The following is a 13,158-nucleotide window of genomic DNA, read 5'->3' on the forward strand; positions in this document are numbered from 1 at the left end:
ATTTAAACTGGTATCCTCTAAGGCGATTTTGCAAGAAATGAAACAGGTGATAATCGGACGGTGCAGTGTCCGAAGAATATGACGGATGCGATAGTACTTCCCATCCAAGAGATAGAATGGTGTCCCTGGTCATCCTAGCCACGTGGACTTAGCGCTGTCCTGTAACAGGAAGACCCCTTTGCGATTCAGAAGTGCTGGTTCCAGAGTTTTGAGTTTTTTCTGGAACACGGTTCAACTGCTGACAGTACACAGTTGCATTAATGCTCTGATCAGTTGGTAGCAGTTCCAGATGCACGATGCCGCGAGTAGTCCACCAAACACACAGGAGGACCTTCTTCTGGTGCAGTGCTAGTTTCGGCTGTTTCGGAACTGGTTCATGGGATGCTAACCAATGAACACGGAGCTTCGTACAGGATCCACTTCTCATCATATGTCAACACTGTCCAGAAATGGCTAAATGGCTCCTTTTTCAGACGAGACAGCAATGAAACACAGGTGTCTGCTCACGTTGCCTTCTGGCCTGGAGTCAAATTATGTGGGACCCATCAATCTAATTTGCTGTGCTTCCCAAGTTGATGGAGGTGCTGTCGAATGGTTTCTCCACTCACACTCCCAGTTCCTCACATGTCTGACCACTGTTCGCCTCAATTGCTGCCTGAAGATCTTCATTTTGGACATGTGTTGATATTTTGTGGTGCGTCTTCGAGAGTTTCGTCACCATCCTAAAACTTGTTAATCCACCGTTACATTGTCCGCGTAGTCACGACACTCTCACCAAAGGCCTGGTATATCTTCCGCTCCGCAGTAACGGCGTTTGATCTCAGTTTGAACTCGTACAGCAATACAAGCCCTTATGACTCTCTGTGAAGGTCTCATGTTCACTCTGTCCTTACGCAAGTTGACGGTGTAACTGAATTGCTGCAATCAGGTAGTATTTTTGGATATACCCACACCAACAACTGACCTTTGCCATATCTCCATTCGCATTCAACTCACGGGGTGAGGGCCAATTGAACACAGACATCCACAAAAAGCGATAGAACTTTCTTGATTACCTTTATATATTTAGGAATACATCACAAATCGATAAAAGGTGGAAAGATTGAAGATTTAAGAGGTATTGCGTATTTGTCTGGAATTGAAATCAATTCTTAATCACACAGAATAGAACATTCACGAAACTTAACGTTCGAAATGAAGTGAAAATGAAATGAAATGAAATCTTTCAGTTTAACGTCCCACAATTTAGCCCTTTAGGTTAAGAGAGAGGATGATTAAGGCAAGTGAATGATGATGGAAGATGTGATTTAATGAGAAAGTAGGAGGAAACGGGAGTATTCCAAGAAAACCCACGAACACGATATTGTCCACCACAAACTTACTTGACCAGGGATCGAGCTAGGGACCCCATTCATGAGAGGTAAGAGCTCTACCAACGTGTCTCCCTCGAAATAAAGTTAATCTTAAGTTTAGGTAGTGTATATTTATATATGAATAAGGAAAAACAATAAACACTAAAGGAAGTAACGAAACACGAATTACAAAACACCACTTTAGAAATCTCATGTTAATATTTTAATCAAAGTACCAGCTGAATCTGCGCTGTCTACTCAGCGCTTCGTTCTGTCATGACCATGAATCTCCTTCTCACTGTGTATAAGCACACAAGCAAAGGATAGGAGACTTACAATGGAAGTGAATTGCTATGTATAGGTGTTGGAGCGACTTTGTAGTAAATTTGTAGAAGTATCACGATATGAAGTGGATTTTTTTCTAATAAATCCATATCCGTCCGAATACGTCTCATTGCGTCTCTTGAGGCCTTTGAAGTTGCCAGCGTGCAATAGGTTTTGCCATTCATATTTAAGCAAAGCGATTGCAATGTCCGTCAACCCACCTTACGTAACTTCTCTACTGGTTTCCTAACACTGCAGTTTCGGCCTGCAACATTGTTAATCTTATGGGCTCAAAACAGCCCCTAAAACGTTGAATATAACAATAACGACACGGTTTTCGAAAATTTGAACGAGAACTGGACAATCTACACACAATTTGGAATCAACCGGCGAAACGGCACGTTTCTAGCACTTGTGGTTTTCGTGATTTCATTGTCGAAAATATTGGGGACAAACAGATGAACCTAGCATTTTAATATATAGACTAGCTGAACTTGCGCTCTCTACACGACGCATCATTCGAATATGAGCATAAATCTCCTTCTCATTCCTCGCAACATCTGTACATGCACCTTTAGAGACACAAGTGAAAGACATCTTGATTTTTTTAAAAATCGGCAAAAGATATCATAAAGGTATCGGCAAAAGGTATCACGAAGCATCTCCAAGCCGGTATTGGAAATCTTTCCACAGACTCACAGGCAGAAGTACTAAAATTTCGTATCCACTTTTGGGCAATGGTGTTCCTCTCTTTACTGACCTAGATAAGACTAACGCTTTTGCGATGCCATTGCAGACAGTTTTCACACCTGAAATATCACCTCATTCACGTAACCGTATAGACTTGGCTACTATTCCCGCTCTACAGCCGTCACTTTTACACATAATCGATGAGGAAGCAACTCTTACATCACCAATCATTACTCATGAACTTCAACGCGCACTTCATAAGAACCGCAATACTGCACCAGGCATTGATCGTATTTCCTACCGGCTACTAAAAGAGGCTCCGCTTTCTTTACTTACGTTACTTGTTGCAGTCTACAACTTCATTCTCCGCAGCGGCTTTTATCCTCTGGATTGGAAAATTTCCAAAATTTGCATGTTTCTCAAACCTCATTAAACGGCACATGATGTAACGTCTTATCATCCTATCTAGCTCACATCAGTCTTTAGTAAACTGTTCGAAAAAGTCCTAGTGCAAAGGCTTCATCTATATATCCATGAACATAATTCACGGATATGAACATGAACATCCTACACTTCAAGCAGGTTTTCGTCCCACATTTTCTATTAATGACCAGTTACTTCGTCTTTCAACGATTATCACCAATCAATATAACAAAGGTTTCCCATCATGACTCGTCATAACGGATCTGGAAAAAGCTTTCTACAAAGTTTGACATTATGGGCTCATACGAAAGCTGCAGAAACTTAACTTTCTGATAAGTTATCTACGCTTTATATATACCTTCTTAACTAATAGAATCTAATATGTTTACATAGGATCTGCCATCTCCCAACCTATTTTTCCATACTCCGGAATTCCGCAGGGCTCTGCACTTCCGCCTCCGATATACCACAACCTACACAGAATGTGTACTTCTTTTAATACGCGGATGATACGGCATTTCTAGCTCTGGGCAAGACCATGCAGAAAATCAACACAACCTTGCAAACAACTCTGAATAATTTTATGCAATGGTGCAATGGCGCACTTGGCGACTAACTTTAAATGCCGCCAAAACACAAGCATTGGTCTTTCTACCTTTCTAAACACTGCTCCAAAGTTTATCGTAACCCTCGTAGCCTTAATGTATCTCTACAAGGCCATTCACTTCGACCAACACCTACAGCTACATATCGCGGGGTTGTTTTTGACTCTAAACTATGTTGGAAAGCTCATTTAGAGAAAATAACACAAAAGGCCACTTTGCGGCTCAGTCTTCTACGGCGTCTAACAGGAGCTACTTGGGGTTTACACGCACCTATCTTAATCAATACATACAAAATGTTCTTCAGGCCCATTTTAACATTTGGCCACATTGCTTGGTGCAATGCTCCAACAAAGTTCTAAAACCGATTATCGAAACTAGAACACCGTGCCATTAGACTTACATATCACATAAAGTTACCATACCCGAACTTCATGCCATACAAACATATCAACTTTCCTCACCTTATTCAACATGCAGACCTCCGTTTGAAATACTCTCTAGCCTATTAGTCTCCCATCCACTACTCCAAGATACTTTCCAAGCTGATGCTGAAACTGACGCACCGCATAAATATCAGCATACACCGTTAAACGTTCTCCTCACGCTATATCTAAAATATGCACATCCTACAGCTGAAGAACACTACATCTTTCATATATATCTTATACCAGATCATCATCATCATTTGTTTTCATTTTAGCACTATGTCTCAATTCAATATTAACCTTGGGCTTTTCCCGTGTCTCCATCAGTCTCGAGTCGCCCCGAGACAGAAAAACTAACATGCATTCGTGTATCGAACACTATGTTTGTGACTGTGGCGTGTACGTACTGCATTTCATTTTACACTATCGTGTTTATTTTATAAAAACACAACACAATGATTCTGTGCCAAAGTTCCATTCTGTTTATACCTGCACCATTTATATGTGTATTTTGTTTTCTTATTTGCACATTTATATTTATCCACTCACTTAATGTTTTGTTTATTGTTACTTTCAGCACTATTCGTTTATAAAACTGCACTTAGACCATCTTATATTATTCTAAAGGTCTTATTTTCATCACCTGAATCCTCAATATCAGGAGAAACGATTTTATCAGTAATAGTGATGTCAGGTCTTGATCAAAGTCAACGTTATTATTACCCAATGAAATCACTTTCTGTGCCGTCACTGTCTCACAATGAATCATGAACCTCTTTTACAAAAGCTTTGTCAGAAAACGCTTTACTTCTTGCTTGATGAAGGCTTGATCATGGTTGCTAATGAAGTATAATAAATCCACAAAACAAATACATAATTTGAAACACAAGGTCTCTTACATCCTATGCAAAACTACAAAGCCAGAAACACCAAGTACGACAGACTCACACATTTTCAAAGTTAAATGTTTATCTTACATCAACCAAACATTCGCTTAGTAGCGCAATCGGCAAAATGAGAATAAAAGTTTGGAACGAAGGAAGGTGATCGATGGTGAGTGTAATATGGACAATGTTATCAGTTCACTCTTTTAATAATTTCTAAATTCTCACTGACCAATTTCGGTCATTGTTATGTCAGTGTTCCGTATTCTCTGTCTACACTAGTTATCAGTGTAGTGCGTAAGGGAAGCGGGGAAAGGGCTTCTGCCTTCGTTAAACAAGATATTATGAAAAATAAACATTTACCATGTTAAAACACGTAGCCTATAAAAAAAATCCTGAAAGCAGGTGATCTTTGGAACTTTAACCCCCTTCTCTATGAAGTTCTGCGTATGCTATTGCTAGTTGAACTTACTGAGTGTGTTTGATGCTTAGGTATTTGTCCCTGTCTTTCTTCAGATGTGCAGCCTCAGTAGTTCATAAAAAAAGTTGCGATAATACTGTCAATCCTTCATATTTCTTCATATTCTGTATGTTTTCTGTGCCTAACTGAATTTTTAACTTAAACCCAATGACCTTGTATTATCTTCAAGCAGTGATATAATGGTAAAAATGTTAGTATTCCTAGGTAAACTCCCGACTTTTTACGAAATAATACTTTATAATCCCCCCCAAGACACTGCAGTTCATATTATTGTGACGGTGTATCTCTCCGTACGGTGACCTGCGTATGGCGGTATTCTTCTTTGTAAATGGTAATTTATGTCGGAAGTATCACCTATGTTGAACTACAATATATTTGGCTACAGTGACTCAAGTTTAAAAGCATATATATGTATACTGTAATTTCTAAGAACGGAATAGGTGTGGCCGATGGAGAAACGCTACTGCTGCCACCGAAGTTCAGCGCTGACGATTCTCCTATTGTGCTGTAGTTAAAAAGGAGAACTCACCTTGATTCAGTTGAGGATCGTTAGAGGCTATAATATTCTCACGTTGAATTTCCAGATTTTAAAAATATAATTATATGCGTGAAATTTAAAATTTTCAGATCTTGTTCTATGATTTTCACTTTTAATCAGAGATTTTGCTAAGCATTTAGTTTCAGGAAATCAACATTGATCAAAAAGCAAACAAGGAGATTTTATACTCAATTTTCAGTGTACACCTACATACTGTGTAGGATTAAAGTGATCTATAAAAATGTTAGGTGTACGCGGTACACTCTTGTATACCCTGGATTTACATGCACTTCCCTTTCCCATGTGATAGGGGAGATTACTTTCTTATTAACAGTAATGGATTAAAGTTCATCTCCCAGTTATACTTACTGATGGAACGAACTTCTCTCAACCAGTATATTCAGTGATGGCGCTGGAGTATTTTAAAGCAAGCTCATGTCCATCTTTTGGAACCAGAAGGCGTCCTGACATCGCAAGATACCGAATCACACGATATAAAAGCAACCGAGTGAAGTCCAATCCATGATTTGAGTATCCCCGTGAAACAAAGTATGGGCTACACTCTTATTCTTGCCTACTTCAGATTAGGGCTAAAGTACTAGTATCTGCACTACCGGAACCAATACCGGATCTAATGGTACGTATTACCCATTTAGGACGTGGGACAAGAATTCCTTCCCTCAGTAGGACCTCAAAATGGTGACAATTGAACATTCCCAGGTTTGTGTTTCTTTGTTTTATTCTTATCGTATGTTGCTATATCCCTTAAGATGTAGTATAGATTATATGAACAACGGCAATTCTTAACTACAAACTTTTATTATTAAAATAATGGTGTAAATCAGGGGCGGATCCAGGATGGACTTCTGGGGAGGCGGTGGGTTGTAATACTGCTACTTAGAGCTACTTTTAAGAGTTCCAAACTCTGGGATGCCTTTTATTTATATATAAAATAAGAAAGTTTCCTCTTCAGGGGGGGCGATTGCACCGATATCCCCCCTGGTGTAAATTTACGCATGTGGTTTTCTAAAATTGAAGACCTGAATTGCGGAACATCCCAAGTCCACTGGAGTACTTTTGTGATTTTAGAAGGAAGACAAGATTACATTTGGCATTAAATTCTGTTTAGCTGAAATTATTTTGTATTTTTTTTTTTAAAGTTTTGATTTTGACTTACGTATTATGCAAGTGAATAGCCCTTAGAACATAGATGCTAACATAAAAAGCAAAAAACGCAAAATACGAAGAAAAAGAGTGGGCTTGGGATGTTATGCAATTCAGGTCTTGAACTGTAATGAGTAGTATACATAAATATGAAGTAACATAATAGTTATATGCATTAAAATTTCATGTTTGTCCATGTTTTGGACTTTTAATTTTTCATATTTTCCTATTCTGTTCGTCATACTTTGCCTCTCTTTACTTATTACTTTGGAAGTTATCCACTTGTCTAACTTGGAACTTGAATGCATTAAAGAAACGTTATTCCTATGATATTCCACAAGTAATGTTAAATTCACTTTATATGTTGAACATCAACATGAATTTCATTTCGTAGGAACCCTTTTAGAACCTATTTTACAGTTGAGTGTTTCAGTTCATTAAACTGAAGATAGAAAGGAGAAAAGCTTGTCAAATGAAAGTATTGTCCTCAAGTATATTAATAAATTGGAGCCACTAAGGCATGCCATTCATATCATACATTGCAAAGTATTTGGTATTTTAATCCAGACGGATTTATTGAGCGAAGGGTGTCCAAAGAGGGTTGAGATAATATGAATGTTTTGAGTATCTTCTGGAACTCACACTCTTATCTGGATTTACTTCCACAGGTGTAAGGGAAAAAATAATGTGCCGTAGATTTTTGTAACTAATTAGCATGCCAAAATTACACTTAAGCATGATGTGCGAATAATAATAAATTAAAGCTTTACTACATATTATTTATAAAGTACGTAGATAATAATTAATTAGTGTCCTAGAAGCATTTGTATTACAGTCTAAAATAGTATTAATTGCGAAATACATTTATTATCTGGAATACCTTTTAACGGAATCGGTGTGGTCAACATAAGTTACTCAGATTTCACTGGATATAATTATTTCAAGACAACAAAGTGTTCATGTGATGTCGAAAATATTAATCAAAGAAAATAAATACATATTCTGAAAGTGTTAAACGACTATAGAAAGCTACTTTAAAAATTAAAGGAAATACTTCCACAGAAAATGCATCGAGGAGAATCACACATTTACAAGGAATTTAAGGGAAAATATTAAGATATAATTTTAAGAAAGATTTTTTTCAGAATATTTACCCTACTGCTGCAAGATGCTCAGCAAATGAAGTTCCAAGGGATTCTTCAGGAATTAGAAGTGATCCTGCTTCTTTTATAGTGTAAATTGGAAATGCACCCTCATTATTGGAGGTCTGACATCATTTTTGGCGCTTTTTCGGAACATATAACATAAACAATAATGGTTAATAGTAAGATCGACAGCCCACATATTAGACATGTAAATTTACATACAAGTAATGTGGAAACTTTTTCTTCGTATCCACGGGATGAAAGCTAGTTATTAAAACAATATGAGAAGAATCAGCATATTCTTAAACAAAGACAATGTTACCCATAGTGATTCTTAATCTGACAATGAATCGAACAGTAATCTGTGAGCGTTTACAATTTTGCAATCATGCAAAGAATCTTCCGTAAAGTAAATGCAGTTATTACTTGTGTTAGCGTCTGCTGAAACGTTTAACCGGGACAAATACATGGAAACACAGAAGATATGGGTAATTAAGATTTTGTCAACCATACTTGCCTGCCTTGTAGATCGGCATGTGTACTTACTTTTTCTTATTTGCTTTTGTTTTATGATGATGTTGACAAGCAATTAGCTTCTAGTAAATTGCTCTATCTGCAGTATACATTTTATAGATACCCAGTTTTAATTCGTAGCTTTGAACCTCATTAATGCGCAATTTTAGGAAGTTTAAATGTAAGCTAAAATAGTAAACCAGACGTTTCTTGGAAGGTATCAAAAAACATATGTAGTTGAATTTTTTACTTCGCATATTTGTTCATTGATCAAAATAAATTATTATTTTTATTTTGAGACGTTCATATAATTACATGAAACTAAATAAGTACACTGAGAAAAATTCGTTTTCCGGACAGCGGTATATTGTACAAATATACATAATCCTCTTTCTTATTACAGAAATCATTATGGAGCATACGTTATCCGTATGCTATATAGGCACTGCCCTTAGATGTTACATCAGGTCATTGAAGGATGTCTGATATCTAACAGTATTCCTTATATTACATACATATATGTATGTTACCTTTGCCAGCTATATGTTATATACGTCTATTTGTATGAGATCCTGACCGCCTGTATTGTTTCATACGGAAAGTATGTACAGATGGAACACTTATACAGAAAGTATTATAAAACATGCGTTTTCAGTTATTCGTTTGCTATACGTTAAGTACAAAAACTACAGGATTTACAACTGTAACATACGATTTTACGTAGGCCAGATACATTTTTTTCTCAGTGTACAGTATTCTATAACAACTAATCACTAGTTAACAACGTTTTTGCCACGTAGCTGAGGATAAGAGGAAATAAGTCAATTTTGTGTGCTACTGATGAATATGGACATGAAAATGTCCCATCACCCTTCAACTTACGAAAAATTATTATTCAAATTCATTTCATACTGGTATATTTCTTATGAAAAGAATGTGTTTTCACATAATTGCTGAATCTAGTACAGAACTATTACATTAACTAATTATACGAGCAATGCCGGGCCGTGAAATATCAGCGCCCGGGGCGAGAGTATATGACTGCGCCCTCGTACATATGAGTGAGGTCGAAAGACCAGTCGCGAAGGGCCACCATGGTTGGCGCGAAGCGTAATGAAAATTTTCAAAAATAAACCTGCTTTTCCTTGATTTTGAGTACTTCCTTGATTTTGAGCACTTTTTATTAATTTTTTACTTCCATTTTACTTTTGTGCACATGCATGTTCCTAGTATAAATCTGACCCCCGTCATATTAAATATTAAATTTAAAAATACTGCTGTTGATCTAAAATATTCCAACTATTTTTCCTTTCTCTATTTTGATTATTTCTTCTTTTCTTGTGTCCCCTCGAATTTTGCATCCCTTACTTCCGCACCTGGGGCCGTTTCCCTCTCGCCCCTTCCACGGCACGGCACTGTATACGAGTACTTTGTTCTATTCATTTTAATTGACTTTAAAACGCAGTCAACTAATATCTAAATAAGACAGCTAGTTTAGCTGAAATATAAGGAAATTCATGAAATTCTCTAAGAAAAATCCCTTTCTTAATTTTTTTTTTTTTGTTAAGTCCCCATCGCTACAAAGGGTAGTACCCACAAAGCTTTAGAATGCCTTCTAGAAATTCTCTGTTATATCATCAACAACTCTGGAAAGTTTCGTAAACATCAAATTTATTAGTCAAAAGAATATATATATACAGGGTGGTCGTGCATCAATGACGGAAAATTCGGGAGATGAATCTACAGGTAAAAACAAGCAAAAAATGTCATATGAACATTGGGTGAATGCGGCTTCGTTTGGACGCTAGAGGCGTCTGAAATGTCACCTTCCGAGGCGGCAATTTGCAATATCTCAAGAACGGAGAGAAATACGAATGTCGGGTTGAAACATTTCAAAGGAAACCCCATCCAAAGAATCCAATTATGCATAAGTAATGGTGAAACAGTGGCGGCGCTAGAGTTGGCACAAAGAAATGAATGAAACATGGAGAAAAGAGAACAATTTACACTGAAAAATTGTAGGACGGGATGTTACTTGGAACATGCAGCAACAAATGTTAATGAACAAAGTCAACAATGGCTACGCTGTAGGGACACTATGGGAGGCGGAATGTAGGAATACAGTATTTTTGTAATGGAAAGAAATAGGAATCTCGGATCAAAAGATATCAAAGGAAACCCCATCCGGAGAATTCAATCATGCATTAGTGATGGCGAAACAGTAGCGGCGCCAGGGGGCACAAACGAAGTGAATGCAACGCGGAGAAAAGTGAACAGTTTACACTGACAAACTGTAGGAGACGATGTTACATGGAACAGGCAGGAACAAATGTTAATGAACAAAGGCAACAATGGCTACGCTGTAGCGACACTATGGGAGGCGGAATGCAGGAATACAGTATCTGTATAACGGAGAGAAATGGGAATGTCATGTAAGAAGATTTCAAAGGAACACCCATCTCCGAATAATCCAATTATGCATAAGTGATGGCAAAGCAGTGCCGGACCAAGGGACACAAAAAAAGTGAATGAAACGCGGAGAGGAGTGAATGAATGAAAGCTAGCACAGATGTTCTCGGATGAGGCATTCATACGGAATGGCATCACAAATGTCCGCAATGACCATCGATGGACACCCAACAACCCGAATGCAATTGTAGAGACGAAGCATCATCAGCGTTTTCAATTCCATGTGTTGGCTGGTATTACTGATGACGAAGTTGTGAAACAACACTTCTTACCACAACGATTGGACGCAAGCAATATCGTATCTCCAGTTTCTGACCTAGGGCCTACCTATTCTACTTAAAGACGTACCACTGAGCACACGACAGTGTATGAGGTTTATGCATGATGGCGTCCCTTCTCATTCATGTCCCACTATTCGTGCATATCTGAACGAAAATTTCCAAGCAGGTAGATAGATCGTGGAAGCAAAGCATGGCCCCCACGTTCACCCGTTTTAAATACCCAGACTTTTTCCTGTGGGGTTACGTGAAGAGTCTCGTGTATACACGGCCCGTGCATGGCATTGAAGATCTTCGCTAGCGTGTATGACCTGCATTTGCCACACTACGGCAAACTCCAGCGTTATTGCCAAAAGTTAGAGAATCCGTACACCACCGTATAACTGTCTGTCTTGAAGAACAAGGAGGATATATTGAACACCTTTAAGACAGGATTATGTTGACCACGGTAAGTGCAATACCTCTTGGTTTTACAGTACACTGGGTCTCATCTTCCGTACGTGTTTTGTACGATTTGCACGTATCATCACTAAGAGTGTTTAACAGTTTCTTTGTAGCTCCCATGCGCCGCCACTGTTCCGCAGTACGTGCGCATAATTGGATTCTTCGGATGGGTTTCCTTTGATATCTTTTGACCCGATATTTCTATTTCTCTCCGTTACAAAGATACTGACATTGCTGGCTTTGATCATTAACATTTGTTGCTGATTTTCCATGTAACATCCCCTCTTACAATTTTTCAGTATAAATTGTTCACTTTTCTCCATGTTTCATTCATTTCTTTGTGCCAACTCTAGCGCTGCCACTGTTGCACCATCACTTATGCATAATTGAATTCTCCGGATGGTGTTTCCTTTGATATTTTTTAACGCGACATTCGTATTTCTCTTCGTTCTTGAGATATTGCAAATTGCCGCCTCGGAATGTCACATTTCAGACGCCTCTAGCGTCTAAACGAAGCCGCATTCACCCAATGTTCATATGACGTTTTTTGCTTGTTTTTACCTGTAGATTCATCTCCCGAATTTTCCGTCATTGATGCACGACCACCCTATATATATATATATATATATATATATATATATATATATATATATATATATATATATACACCGATGTGCAAAACTTATGGACGTGCTAGAGAAAGTAACAAAATATTACATAATCATTGCAAACGAATGAAAGCTAGGCAGCATGTTGCTAGAGGTCTCCCACAGGAGCACAGAAAGCAAGACGTTGCGTGGGGTGACATCAGCGTGATTGTAGCACCGAATGGATCTGCTCCCCCAATATGAAGCAGTTTAATGAATGGGAGAGAGGGTACGTCAGTCAGAGATCTGTTGTGTTGCATTGTTGTAGTGTTACTCACTAGAACATAACCCAGGGAAAACATTTACGTCAATGTTATTTTAACATGGTACTCCGTCCGGTCGAGGGTTTTTTTTTGAGAGGTACATTCAGCCTTGATTACATCTTCGTGTTCCGCGACCGCATCGTACAGTGCAGCGGGCAGAGCTTTTGGAACGAGAGGATATTAGACTAATGCACTGGCCTGCCCGTGATCCCGACTTCAATCCCATACGTGTGGAATGCTGTGAGTATGCGTTTGCATCACTTCCCGATTCACTAAGGATCATGGAACAATTGTCAACAGCGCTGGTAGAGGAATGAAACTCCATACCACAACAACTCATTATCAACCTTGGGAGCAATATGGAAACACGTTGCGTTCGTGGTGATCATACAACCCTCTCAGGACCATTTCAGTTCTTCTGTAACGCCATGGAGGCCGAGAGAGTCGCAATGCCTTCTGGGTAAGTTATTTTATCTATATATAAATGCCATTCTTGTTCTTCTAATCACATGT

The 13,158-nt window shown here is 38.3% G+C and overlaps 1 protein-coding gene across 1 annotated transcript in view; it reads right to left on the reverse strand.

Annotated features, from left to right (window-relative positions):
- Positions 1-8,078, reverse strand: part of LOC145679767 (uncharacterized) — a 69,934-nt gene extending 61,856 nt beyond the window's left edge. Inside the window, exon 1 of the mRNA XM_081750323.1 lies at positions 8,041-8,078. The gene's annotated coding sequence lies outside the window, so the exon portion shown is untranslated. The remainder of the gene's footprint in view (positions 1-8,040) is intronic.
- Between the last annotated feature and the right edge of the window lie 5,080 nt (positions 8,079-13,158).

Source organism: Thermobia domestica, chromosome 2, assembly GCF_964235325.1.
Source record: "Thermobia domestica chromosome 2, izTheDome1.hap1.1, whole genome shotgun sequence".
Taxonomy (NCBI): domain Eukaryota; kingdom Metazoa; phylum Arthropoda; class Insecta; order Zygentoma; family Lepismatidae; genus Thermobia; species Thermobia domestica.